Source organism: Myotis davidii, unplaced genomic scaffold (genome assembly GCF_000327345.1).
Source record: "Myotis davidii unplaced genomic scaffold, ASM32734v1 scaffold14, whole genome shotgun sequence".
NCBI lineage: Eukaryota > Metazoa > Chordata > Mammalia > Chiroptera > Vespertilionidae > Myotis > Myotis davidii.
The window spans coordinates 2,211,552-2,226,140 of record NW_006287372.1 but is presented as its reverse complement, the minus strand read 5'-3'; the positions used below and the strand labels follow the sequence as shown (position 1 = coordinate 2,226,140).

At 44.8% G+C, this 14,589-nt stretch overlaps 1 protein-coding gene across 4 annotated transcripts in view; it reads right to left on the bottom strand.

Annotated features, from left to right (window-relative positions):
• The window catches only part of RALYL (RALY RNA binding protein-like), a 564,488-nt gene that overhangs the window by 154,982 nt on the left and 394,917 nt on the right, over positions 1–14,589 (bottom strand). The window lies entirely within an intron of this gene.

Here is a 14,589-nt window from a genome sequence, read left to right as displayed (position 1 = left end):
TTGGCAGTTAATTTGCATATCCTGCTGATTAGCCAATGGGAAGGGTAGTGAAGTTACAGTTAATTACCATGTTTCTCTATTATTAGATAGGATGTTAATTTTGATAAAACATTAAATAATTTGATCATGACATAGAACACAGACTGTATAGAAATATTTAACTTGTACCATGTGATACATTTCAGAGAATTACCAGAACAATTGAATAATAAAACTAAAAACGTGTGAAGAGGGGACACTGCCCAGATTCCTCATCTCGTGACGTCTGGAAGAGGACACACAGCTCTTACCAGGTCGCTGGGTGGGACTGAAGGCCAAGGGCCAGGACCTCATGCAACCTGAACCAGGCCCCTCACCTGGGGCTAAAGTTATCTAGAGACTGTTCCTCAGAACAATGACCCCTGAAATCATTTCCTTATGTGATACAGTGACACCTCCACTATCCTCCAGTCATTTTTCCTCAGGTTGGACAGAATGTGACCCACAGTGCACCTTCTGGTGATGTCATTCTCTGATGATGAGTGGACAGAGCAAGCGTCCTCCTGCTACCAGGCCAGCTGTCCCTGTGGTCACTCAGCCTTTTCTCCTCTCAGATATGAACTCTGAGTTGTTTCTCTATTGAAACAACTCCTTACTAGTACAACACCCATACATTCCTGACAATAGTCCTCTCGCAAAACATTTAGGAACAACTGAGTAATTTACAACTCAGCACAATCACCAACCCATCTTTCCAACAGTTCAACATGTACATCTGTATTTCACATGTCCATGCTGAGGTGCTGTCTTGCCAAACACCTTAGAACTGCACCCACATCTGTTTGCTAAAGTCAAGTGCCCTCCTGTTAGTGGGTAATCTAAAAATAGTCACCAGTACTTCCACTTCTAGGAATATATTCCAATAAGTTAGAAACACCAATCAGAAAGGATATATGCACCCCTATGTTCATAGCAGCACAATTCACCATAGCTAAGATTTGGAAACAGCCTAAGTGCCCATCAGCAGATGAATGGATTAGAAAACTGTGATCATCTACACAATGGAATACTACGCTGCTGTAAAAAGGAAGGAGCTCCTACCATTTGCAACAGCATGGAGGACCTGGAGAGCATTACGCTAAGTGAAATAAGTCAGTTGGCGACAGATAGATATCACATGATCTCACTCATATGTGGAATATAATGATCAATATAAACTGATGGAAAAAAATAGATTCAGAGACAGAGATGCATCAAACAGACCATCCCATCTCAGGGGGAAGGTGGGGATGGGTGGGAGAGAAGTAGGGAGTGCGGCGGGGGGTTGAAATCTCAACCAAAGGACTTGTATGCATGAGTATAAGCATAACCCATGGACACAGTCAGTAGGGGAGTGAGGGCATGTGCTGGGGGAGGTGGGAGCGAGTGGGGAGAGGTCAATGGGGGGAAAAGGATTCATATGTAATACTTTAAACAATAAAGAATTTTTAAAAAAAGTTTTCTTGTCATTTCATCTAGTACCTCAGTTTATTAGTATATTTATGACTGTTCTTTTCTAAATCTGAGGAAATAGAAGATTTTCTAATGTTTAGTCCAAGTCTTCATTTGTAATATTGGTTCAAATTATGGAAAGAGGCCTCATTCTGGAATGCTTTTCTTTCCTACAAGTAGTTCATTAAATGTTTTCATTGATCTCAAAAAGACTTTTCTAAGTTTTTTTAAAAACTGCAATTGGCTTTTATTAAGTCTTTATTCATTTCTTTGAACTTTCTCCAGTTCCTTCTCCTCTAGTCTCAAAGAAGTCTTTGAAATCATTAACATTTTGAAATACTTAATGCTTATAAGTATTAATCACAGTTGAAATGTTTCTACTCTACAACTCAATTTACAATGGATTGTAGTTCACTGAGTCAGTGGTCATTGTTTTTGGGTGTTCTCACTTTTACTGCTCCCCTTTTTTTGTATGGTTTCCTTTCCATCTTATCTTACTTTCATCTTTCCTTTCTGTTAGCCTAACTTAGTTTTATCTTCTTGGGGGAGGGTGTTAGTTTCCTATTTGTATCTGGATAAATTTGCATTGTGCTGAAGATAATGGCATTCTATCTTTTTTTTTTAATCACATCCTTTGGATGGGTCTACGTATTGCATGGTTAAAAAAATTTTTTTTAAAGAAGAGTAAGTATATGCAATTAAATTAACCTTGAACATGGTACATTTACACAATGGAATACTACTCAGCTATAAAAAATAAGGAAATCTTAGTTTTCAAGACAGTATGGATGGACCTACAGGGTATTATACTAAGTGAAATAAGGCAGTTAGAGAAAGACAGATACCATATGATTCCACTTATGTATGGAATATAATGAACAAAATAAACAAACAAAATAGAAACAGGCTCATAGATACAGAGAACAGACTGACAGCTGTCAGAGGGGAGGGGCTTGTGGGAGAGAGGGGAGGAATCTGGGGGCTGGGTGAAAAAGGCCAAGGGATTAAGCAAAAAACAAAACAAAAAAAACCCCAACAACATCCCACTCCTCACAGGCAGACAACAGTGTGGTGATTACCACAGGAAAAGGGGGTGGGGAGGTAGAAAAGGGTAAATGGGAGATAAATGGTGACTGAAGGAGACTAGACTTTGGGTGGTGAACACACAGTACAATATAAAGATGATGTATAGAATTACACCTGAAACCTACGTAATCTTATTAACCAATGCCTCCCCAATAAATTTAATTAAATTAAAAATATATATTATTTAAAATGGACAAAACCGGTGCTAAGATGTGTGACTCTTCATGGAATTTGAAAACCTACTAGAAAAATGTAACTTTCTATTTATGGATCACATGCTGCATATTTTGGTTTCTAATGATTATTCTATAATTGTTATTCTGAAATGTCTAATAATTTCCAAGGTATAATGTGCATAGCATATCTTGTGTATGTAAATCGTGTTCATGTCAGCCTGTGTGTAGAGTAGGTGTTCAGCAGCCCCGCCCTCCCATCTCCTTTTCTGTCTGTGTTTAGTTATAATTATTGTCCGATGAGCTCCCTCAGCCGCCGGGTGACTAGACTGGGCTTCAGGTGTAACTCAGCGTGGCACAGCTCGAGGGCCTCAGGATCCAGCTCCACTCCTCCTGTGTGTTCGTGGCTGCTAATGGGCTCGAAAGCACCTGGCTAGTCCCTGACCTGGCACATATGTTCAAAGACAAGCATTCGAATAAACTCTGCATTTGTTTCACCAGCACAGCAGTATGTGGACAGGAAATGTGTAAGTAAAATTCACGATTCTCTTACTGTTATAAAAACAATTTCTAAATGTTTGCCTAACCGGCCCCGGATACAGAAACAGGAGCTGTAGGTAGAAAAGAGAGTTAATTTTGTTTCCCAAACTGTCCTTGAGCGGGGTGAGTGCTAGCTCTCCCATCATCTTTATCCCATGCCTCCAGAAGCTTTAGCAACCCACCTGGACTGCACACTAAATAGCTAAATACCATTACTGGGCTCACAAAACACAAACACAACGTGGCATGTGAAAGGTGATTATTCACATTTAGAAAGCTTTGGTTCCCAACTTCTGAGATAGGAAAAGAAATTTATGTAAGAAAATAGTGTAACAGAAAATGAACTGAAATGCCTGCTTGTAATTGCCTGATCTTGATTCAGTGAAAAACAACTGTTTTGCTTTTACTATTTACTGGTTAAGGGGGTCAGGGTGAGTGGATGGTATGTGTTTCCAGGGACATAAATACCTCTGTTCCCACTTGGATCAGGTTAACCCGATACTTTGTTGTAAGATGTAGGACTCCACCTATGACTCCTCACTAAAACGAAATTAATTCGACTTTGTTTTCATATGTCCAACACCTACTTTGTGCATTCATGTTGTGCATTTGGATAATGTAATCATGTGGCTTTCATTTTGCTGGGGAACACAGGCAACAGTTGGGTAATAACATGAAAGAATATTTCTGTAAGCCCAAAGGTACGTGCTCTGAGAGCCTGTGCAGTCCCGACAGTGTGCAGAGCACCCCTCACCGCTGAGACCCAGTGCTGTGCGAGGGGCGTGGGCAGAGCAGACCCGAGACAACCAGGGGCGGTGCGAGTTACTGAGCTCAGTGGGAAACTCAGAGGCATGTGCTCATGTCTGCATGGACGATGGAACACAGTTGGTATTCAATACATCAGAGACGTTGTTTTCATGTTGCCTGTTACCAATTTTAATCATACTCCAAACACTTGTTCATTCCTCAAATGAAGACAAGAGAGTTAATAGGATGCTATGTCGCCCTGCTCCATGCCACAAACACCTGCTGAGTACATGCTTGTACAAGATACAGGGGGCAGAGGAAGCTAGAACAGCATGGGCTAGTCTTGAAATTTTATTTACTAATAGATATTGTGAATCCAAAAGTTTAAAAATGTTTTGATGAAAACAGCAGCTAAAACATCTGTCCACAGCAGGGAGGGCAGATGCTGGCTCTTGTGCAGCGTGGTGGTGAGCATGTCAGGAAGTCACGTAATATTCGGTAAGTATCTGAGGAGACCTCGTTCCCATGGGATCACTGGACAAGACAGCCTGGGAAATTCCTGTGGAAGCAGAATAAGTTCTATGGTCTTAGAAAACATCACAGAAATGTCAGCCAAGACCGATGGAAAGGAACTGATAGGCAGCACGGCGTTCCGTCTGGATGCTTCTGGTGGGATCGGGAGGCCCACTTCCTCACCTCTCTAGAAGCTGCGGACATTTCCTGACTATGGCTTCTTCCTCCACTTATAGGTGCATCACTTCAACAGTGGGTTCCATGGCCATGTCTCCATCTCCTCTCTGCCCCTCCTGCCTTTGTCTTACCAGGACATTGAGAGTCCATGGCTACCTCCAGAGAAGTCAGGCCCAGCTGTCCCCATCCCAAGATCTTCAGTTCAACCACATCTGCCCTGTTTATTTTACCCATTAAGTCCAGCTGCTGACAGGTTCTGGGGATCAGGACATGGACATCCCGAGGAGACCATTGCATTGTCTGCCCACTGAGGGAATGTGTTGGTAAATGAATAATGGGACACCTATGAGTGAAGGAGCATTTTAAAACTTGAATGTGGCGTATCACTTCATTCCCTAGTTTGGGACTATTAGAAACAGCACAGTGGTTCTCAACCTCCGTAATGCCACGACCCTTTAATACAGTCCCTCATGTTGTGGTGACCCCCAACCATAAAATTATTTTTGTTACTACTTCATAACTGTAATTTTGCTACTCTTATGAATTGTAATGTAAATATCTAATATGCAGGATGTATTTTCATGTTACAAATTGAACATAAAACATAGGCAACCCCTGTGAAAGGGTCATTCAACACCCAAAGGGGTCCCAACCCACAGATTGAGAACCACTGTATTAGAGGTCTGGTGCACAACATTCGCAGTCTGGGAGGCCTCAGGGGATGTCTGACTGATGGCTTAGCGGGACTAAGCAGGCAGCCGGACATCTTAGCACTGCCACGGAGGTGGGGGAGGCTCCCACCACCATCGCTGAGCTCACCAGCTGTCAGCTGGCTGAGTGGTGCTCTCCTTATGGGAGTGCACTGACCACCAGGGGGCATCTCCTATGTTGAGTGCCTGACCCCTGGTAGTCAGTGTGCATAATAGCGATCGGTCATTCCACTGTTTGGTCGATTTGCATATTACCCTTTTATTATATACTAGAGGCCCAGTGCACAAAAATTAGTGCACTCGGGGGGGAGGGGGGGTCCCTCAGCCCGGCCTGTGCCCTCTCGCAGTCTGGGACCCCTCGGGAGATAGCAGGGTGTTTGGGCACTGCCCACTGTCATGCTGATCCCAGTGCCAGGAGGCCTCATGGCTCCTCTGGTCCCAGTGCTGGGAGGCCTATTACCCTTTTACTATATAGGATAGAGTCCTGGTGCACGGATGGGGTCCAGCGGGTTTGCCTTGAAGGTTGTCCCGGATCAGGGTGGGGGTCCTGCTGGGGTGCCTGGCCAGCCTAGGTGAGGGGCTGATGGCTGCTTGCAGCTGGTCACACCCCTTCAGGGTGGGGGTCCCCACTGGGATGCCTGGCCTGCCTGGATGAGGGGCTGATGGCTGTTTTCAGCTGATCACATCCCCTTTAGGTTGGAGGTCCCCACTGGGGTTCCTAGCCAGACTGGGTGAGGGACTGAGGGCCGTTTCCAGGCTGGCCAGGACTGAAGCTCCCAGCCTCTCCTTTTTTTCTTTTTATTCTGAGATTTATTTACCTTCCATAATTGAAACTTTGTTCCCATCACTAGCGCTCCCAGCTCTGAGGCTGTGGTGGGCTGAAAGCAGGTATCTGGGGTTTGTTTAGCTTCTATAATTGAAACAATGTTGCTTTCGGGCTCAGAGCCGGGCCGTGGCAGGCGGGGAACTTTAGCTCCCTCTATCACTGGAGCAAGAAAGCCTCATGTTCACTTCAGCTGCGTGGCTGCCGGCCGCCATCTTTGTTGGCAGTTAATTTGCATATTTTGCTGATTAGCCAATGGGAAGCATAGCGGAGGTACGGTTAATTACCCTTTTTGTCTTTTATTAGATAGGATGATTTGCACAAGTCTTTTGGTAAGGGGTTACATATTTACACCTAGGAGATTAGTTCACTAGAGGCCTGGTGAATAAAATTCATGCACAAGTAGGGTCCCTAGGTCTGGCTGGGTATCAGGGCCAATCTGTGGGGTGACCATCAGGGAGATTGAGGGGCCCCCGCTGGCACTTGCCTTGGCCAACCTGGGGCCTGCCAGCTGGGGGCAGCTACAGTGTTGAGCATCTGCCCCTTGGTGGTCAGTGTGTGTCATAGTGACCAGTCATTCCGGCACTTGGTCAATTTGCATATTAGGCTTTTATTATATAGGCTAAGGCAGTGTGTAACCAGCCTTACAGACAGGAACAACACCTTGATTTTGCTCTTGTAGCTGAATAATGTTTTTCAAAGTGCTTAAACCAATTTGTTCCCCTGGCAACAAGCATGGGAGTTCTAGGTGTTCCACATCCTTGGCAACATTTGTCAATATATTTATTTTAATCATTTTGGTAGGGATATCATGTGGGTTTTAATTTGCATTTCCCTAGTGACTAATGAGGTTGAAAACCATTGTGTTTTTATTCATTTGTACATCCTCTATTCTAAAGTGATATTTTAAATACCCCCTCCCCCCATTTCTCTGGGCTTTCAGTGTCATTGTTGTTTCTAATTAGATTTATAGAAATTATTTTAAATTCTTGGTAAAAGTCCTTTGTCATATATATAATCTTCCACATTGTGGCTTGCTTTTCACTCTCTGAATAATGCACTTGATAAACTCAAGTTCTTATGTTTAATGGGGTCCAACTTTTCAATTTTTTACTATGGTGGCTATTATTTTCTTGTGCTCACCTTGATAATGAAAATATGTTCCTATAAGTATTTATAGAAGTTTTATTATTTTCACATTTTGATCTCCAATTAAAATTATTTTTTATGGTATGAGGTAAGGGGTCACTATTAGTGCTTTTAACGAAGAGTGGTGATCCACTTTATCCCACACAATTTTACCTTTTCCCGCCTGCAATGAATCAGTTGATCACATATTTATTAATCTATTTCTGAATTCCGCATTCAGTCCCATCTCTCTGTTGGTTTATTCAGCCTGCGAGACCACATGCACTGCCCAACTATTATAACTTTATAGCATACAAAGTCTTGATATATAGTAGTATAAGTCTACCATTTTAATTTTTTTTAATTGATTTTAGAGAGTGAGGAAGGGAGAGGGAGAGGAAAGGAGAGAGAGAGAGAGAGAGGAGAGAGACAAACATCCATTGCCTGCCTCCCATATGCATCCCAACTGGGGGTTGAACTTGCAACTTGGGCATATACCCTGACCAGGAATCAAACCGTGACCTCCTGGTTCATAGGTTGATGATCAACCACTGAGCCAAGCCGGCGGGCATCAAGAGTGTTTTTATATCCTTATCCTTTGTATTTCCACATTAAATTTTAGAATAACATTGCCAGTTTTTTACTTCAAAATTTTGGGGGATTTTGATTTGGATTGCATTGAATCTAAAGATCAGTTAGAGAAGTTATATCATAATAGTAAGGCTTCAATTCTATGAACAGGGTTTGCAGATTTCAGTGTAGAGGCCATTCACATTTGCAATTAGATTTATTCTGAAATATTAGAGCTTTTGAAAGCTATGTAAAATGATGTGCCTTTAAAATTTCATTTTCTGCGTACTTATTGCTTTTGATGGTATGTAGAAAAAGTTTGACTTTGCATTTTGACCTTTTAGAATTGCTAAACGAATTCTAGTATATTAAATTAGTCAATATTGTTTTATATTTTCTATATATCAATCAAGTTATCTGTAAATACAGACAGTTTTTGTTCTTCTCCAGTGTCATAGTGAACATGAGTAGAGTAGGAATTTTTTTCTCTTCTTGATTTTAAGGCAAAACGTTTCAATAATTTACCACTAAGTATGACTTTGCTGTTGTCTGCATATATTTTATTTTCAGAAACTCCTTATTACATGAAAGATATTCCCTTCTTTTTCCAAGAGTTTGCAACATGATGAGATTTTGAGTTTTGTCATCTATTTTTCTGTGTCTGCTAATGCCTGCAGCTTTTTCTCAATTACTGTAAGACGTTTTGGTTGCCTTTTCAACGCTATATCAGAGCGGCATTTGGAGAAGAAACCCAAAGGACATCCTGATACACCATCCTTTCTGTGGCTTCCTGCACGGGACCTGCTAACATTTCCCTTTCTAGGTGTCTGCATCATGCACACAACACCTTAGCCTGGCTTTCCCACCACACTGGTGTCAGCATCCCCCAGCCTGTGCTTGCTTTCTGTGTGGTCCACGCTCCCAGCAGAGCTAGAGCCACACGCTCTGTGGTTCCCATGGCACTGGGCATCCCTGTGCTAGAGCCTCCCATCCCACTCTGAGGGGCTAAGGCTGCCAGTAGCTGTAGCTGAGCAGGTGCGCTACTAATCCTCCTTAAATTAACTCGGGCTGAGATGAATTCCTTAGGGATATAAGCAGATAATAATTTGGAGGTCTTATTCTTCCTTCTGAATCTTCTTATAGCCTCTCTCAGTTCATTCTCACTTCAGCTACTTAGCAATGAATGTAAACTGTTCTTATTAAAATGCACAATTTAATTTTACTCAGGCAGAGAGATTCAGAAAGCTGAAGCTTAATCCAGACTCTCATCTGGCCATGGATGTTAGGATGTCCCAGACCCGATCTCAGAGAGCTGTGCAGAGAAAGATAAGCCTCCGTGGAGCCCGGAGTGCTATACTTCACATGTGACAGGAGCCAGAGGTCCCCAGTGTTCCCTCAGAGCAGTGGCTGTCATAGCACTCCCAGCACGTCCAGTTCTTGTATCAGGTTATCCTGACAAACAATGCAAAGTGTGTGTGTGCTCCAACAGAACGGCTGAGGTTTGATAACTACAGCCATGTGGCCCTTCTCCAGCCAGCGCTTTCCCTGGCCTGGGGATCGTTGTAACTGCAACATGCTAACGGGCTGGGCTGCTTTCCCTTCATCTCCACATCACTTTGCAAGGAGAAGACTCTGGCAGCCACACCACTTAAAGCCATCCTTTCCCCGTCCATCCACCTTCCTCTGTCTTAGCTGCACTGATAAAGTCACAGAAATATAGGAAATACCAGGTGCTATCTCCAAAAACTGAGTCTCTCACATTTCCTCTTGTTTTCCTGGATTTGTTTTAGTTATTTAATATTTGGATGTCGATCTTCACTGATTCCATCTTCTATATTATAAAATCTACCTTAGCGTTCAATGTACTTTATTTGTGTATTATCCTTGTGCACGTCTTTGACTTCATTTGTACTCTCCAAGATCTCTCCCACATAAATTCTGCACTAAGGAGCTGCTGTACTATTTGAAACATGGAGACAAGTTTTATACAGGATTGTTTTATATCACAAATGTTCATTCTAAAGTTAGAGGGAAAACGCATGAGGAATAGAGAAGTAGCTGAGGTGATCAACGGCTTTTGGAGAGAAGGGCTGAGTAAATGAAATTCAGAGTTCCCACTTATGCATTTTAATCCCTCTTCTTTGCTGTATCCCAATAAAGAATAGTAGGATTAACTGGCATGAACTTAATACCTTTCGCATATTGTCCTCATTTGTAAAGAACCAAGATGAGCAAAGTGAGATATGTGAAATGAGCAAAAGGACGAGGGAGGCTGGAAAGAAGAGCCCGAGGTCTACACAGAGTCGGTGGAGGCGGTCAGCTCTCAGAGAACCCTGCACACACGCCCTCGGGCTGTAGTGGGGGAGGTGATGAATGCCCAGAACACTGAAACAGCCCAGAGGGTCTTAGAGAACAAAAGACACACCCAGACCCTTCCTGAGGACACTTCACGCCCCCAGACCGCGCGCGCGTGCACTCGGCAGACTCAGTGGTTTTGCTGACCGCACCATGAATGTTTTCATTACTATAGTATTCAATGCCTCCAGTGAGTGTTCACCCAATAAAGATATCTGTCACTATGAAGCAGGAACTTACGGAGAAACGAAGACTGCAGTGTCCTCAAAGGATTCAACTCTAAAATAAATTTGATCACCCACGAGGAACGAAAAGACCTGTGCCTACCAGGAAATCAATTAACACAATCACTCATTCAAGTGAAAAAGACAGTTTTTTTCACTCAGGTATTTCTCCCGTTCAGGTGAGTCCTCCAGTGCACGCCCACGAAGCTACCTGGTGGATGCCTGGGAACAGGCATGAACTGAGGAGCAATAGAATTATAGCCTCAACGCTCGTCCTGTGTACACACAGGCATTTACCAACTCATTGCTAATTGATTAATGAGTCTACATCATTTAAGAACACATCTTACATTTTATTAACTTGCAGTAGGCTAAGTTAAACCTCTGGGAGCAATTGAAAATTCTAAGCTTAATGTTTGCCTTTAGTTTAGAACATTTCAGAATATGGATAAAATGAAGTCCATGCGTCAGGTCAGGAAGCTGCCACTCTGGTCATTCCCAGGACATGGACGTGACTTCCTTATTTTGGACCTGGTGGGACTGCTTGTACTTTTACATCTAGGCAGCCAGGTCAGCTGTTGGGAAGGAAGGCTCTGCCAGGCTGCCACGCTATCGTGGCATCCGGTGAAAGACACAAACATAAAAGCACCTGGATTAAATGAGGACTTCAGACATTAAATGAAGTAAAATAATTTTCCCAAAAGTTATGGAAACAAAGTGTTGAGTGTTGGGAAAGGAGACCAATTAGGACAACTAGTAGGAAAAAAATAATTTTATAAAAGATAAAAACCATATTATGGGTTAATGTGGAAAATCCCACGTGGGCAGCGGCACAAAACTGTCACTTCCTCCTGCCTGGCTCCCTGGTCCTCTCCTCCCTCCCCTACCCCAAGTTGCAGAAACAGCCACCCCCACCTTTGTGACACTTTCCCATGGCTCCAGGCAAAGAGACACCCTGCTCTGCTGGTCTTGACACCGTCAATTTGTTGCATTGTGACTGATACAGGCAACCAGTTGCCTATGTGTGATTTCCCCCATGAGAAACACAGGCGAGTTCAAAGGACGGACCTGCGGAACTAGTGGGGTGGGAACAGGTCATGCATCTCACACCCCACACCTCAGACCTCGGACCTGGGACCGCCACCAAAGCTCCAATGTGACTCAGCCTGTCTCCTCTCCACCACCCCCCACCCACCCATCACTCACCATTCACCAACCTCAGGAGCCACTGTACCTTTATGGGAACACCCTGGAGCATTAATGCATTATTCGTGCATTTTTAAACTATTTATAGAATAAACTAGAGGCCCGGTGCATGAAATTCATGCGGGGGTGGGGGAGTTGTCCCCTCAGCCTAGCCTAAACCTTCTCCAATTTGGGACCCCTCGGGGGATGTCCGACTGCTGGTTTAGGCATGATCCTGGGGATCGGGCCTAAACCGGCAGTTGTACATCCCTCTCACAATCCAGGACCGCTGGCTCCTAACTGCTCACCTGCCTGCCAGCCTGATTCACCCCTAACTGCCACCTCTGCTGGCCTTGTCACCCTACGCAGCCTGCTGTTCAGTCATTTGGTCATCCCTCACTAACCCCCCTGCCGGCCTGGTCACCCCATGCAGCCTGCTGTTCGGTCATCCATCCAATTGTTTCATTGTTTCGGTCATGATGGCCACTGGCTTTTATATATTAGGATGCCTGGTGCCTGCTGACTCCTGAAAGCCTTTCAATATTCACCTCCATTTCTGTTTCCTCATTTTCTTTTTGTTTTTTGAAAGGTGCATCCCTGGGGGTGATGTCCCAGAAGTCAAGGCACCGGGCTTTGTGTCGGTTGAGCTGCCAGGCAGTCAGTTATATGCAAATTAGGCCCATCTAGGGGCTCTGGGTTGGTGGCTGATGAAGTCAGGGAGGGAGGAACATCAGCTCTAAGTAGGCCCTCCCTTTGGCTTTGGCCAGGCCACATACTCACTTCACATGGTTCTGTGCAATGATAAAGTTTATGTCTAAAAACAGAGGAGCTGTTTCTGTGAAACTGTATATTTTTTAAATAAAGATATGGCCACTTTGAGTTTTCATGTGTAGCTTTGGGTGTTTGCATTTTGTGTGATGGACAATTGTGTTAAAAAATGGTAGTGTTGTATGTATGTATGATAGTGTCTTTTTCACTAGGTGGCGCAATGCACTGAACTGAAAGATGCTGGTGTAGGATCATTATGGCTGGAGCTGCAGGAGAGGGTGGGGGAGGAGGCCTGTGGTGCAGGAGATGCTGGGAGATGGGTAAAGTGCAGGGAAGGGACAGGACCAAGGCCAGTGCAGTAGCCTCTCTGGGTGCTTGAAGTTGATAGATGACAATGGAGATGGGAACTAGTGGGTTTCTGGTTCTCCCTCAGTTCCCATCAATCAATCAGCAAAACCCATTGACTTCACCTCATACCTCCTCTTCTATTTGTTCTTTCCATGTATCTTATCAGTCCCAGCTCAAGGCTTCATTATCCATCCCCTTTACTATGACAGCAGCCCTTTTCTCTCCTATTCTGGACAGAAGGTGTATGCCTGCCCAGATTCGTATGTTGAAGCCCTAACAACAAATCTGTCTATACTAATAAAAGGGTAACATGCTAATTAGAGTGGATGTCTTCCAGATGACCTTCCAGACAAAGCCACAGCTGCTGCAAGGGCTGAGGCTCAGGCAGCCATGGGCGGCTATGAAAGACCCAGGCGCAGCGGCAAAGAGTCCAGGCTCATACCGGCAGTGGCAGCAGCAGTGGGGTAACGGGGACAGTACCTTACCCTGACCTGCCAGGTTGCCTCCCACAGAGGGAGGCCAGACTGTGGCTTAGGCTGGGGGCTGAGGCAGAGGTGGTTAGGGGAAATCAGGCCGACAGGGGAGCAGGTTAGGGTTGATCAGGCCGGCAGGAGGCAAGGTAGTAGGGGTGATCAGGCTGACAGGGGAGCAAGTTAGGGTTGATCAGGTCAGCAGGGGGGCAAGTTAGGGGTGATCAAGCAGGCAGGTAGAGGGGTTAGGGGCAATCAGGCAGACAGGCAGATGAGCAGTTAGGAGCCAGTGGTCCCAGATTGTGAGAGGGATGCCGGCCAGGCTCGGGGCCTAAACCAGCAGTTAGACATCCCCCAAGGGGTCCCAGATTGGAGAGGGTGCAGGCCAGGCTGAGAGACACCCCCTTCCATGCACAAATTTGGTGCACCGGGCCTCTAGTATATATATAAAAGCCCAGCGATCGAATGGTGGAATGACCGAAATGACTGGTTGCTATGATGTGCACTGTGGTGGCCAACCAGCCCAGTCCAGGCCCCGATTGGCCACCCCCACCCTTCCACAACCCCTCCCTCCAGCTGGCCCGACCCCAATAGGACTTGATCACCAGCCAGGTTGAGGGACTCCACCTATGTACAAATTCATGCACTGGGCCCCTAGTGCTGTGATATTTGGAGATGGGGCCTTCTGGAGATGAGTATGGTTAGATGAGGTTAGGGGATGCAGCCCCATAATAGGATTAGGGTCCTCTCAGAAGAGACACCAGAGAGCTTGCTTTCCCTAAGCTCAACATCAAAGAAGAGGTATGTGAGCACACAGTGAGCTATTGGCCCCTGAAAGCCAAGGGAAGAGGCCACAGAATGAAACTTCCACGCCAGCACCTTGGCCTTGGGTTTCCCAGCCTCCAGAACTGCTGTTCAAGCCCCCAGGCCATGGCCATCTGTTCTGGCAGCCCTAGCACACACACCTGCAATAAACACAAACCCCACGCCGACACATAGAGAACAGGCATCTGGTCTCTGCAGAAGCTCTGAACCTCTTGATCGGCTTCCCAAACCTAGAGGGTAAAGTTTAAACATCTCAACACATCACCCCTGTTCGCTCACTGTTTTACCCCTATGTACCTTCCCAGTCTTAGCTGTGCCAGTCTGAGCCTTTCCAATGCCAAATTTTCTGTAGGTTATTAAACACATATCATGTTTTCCCATAAATACCTTTGTCCACACAATTTCTTAGTTAGATAGTCATGTCTCTTCATGTTTAAGTGCAAATCTAAAGTTATCTTTTAATACATAGCTCGATTC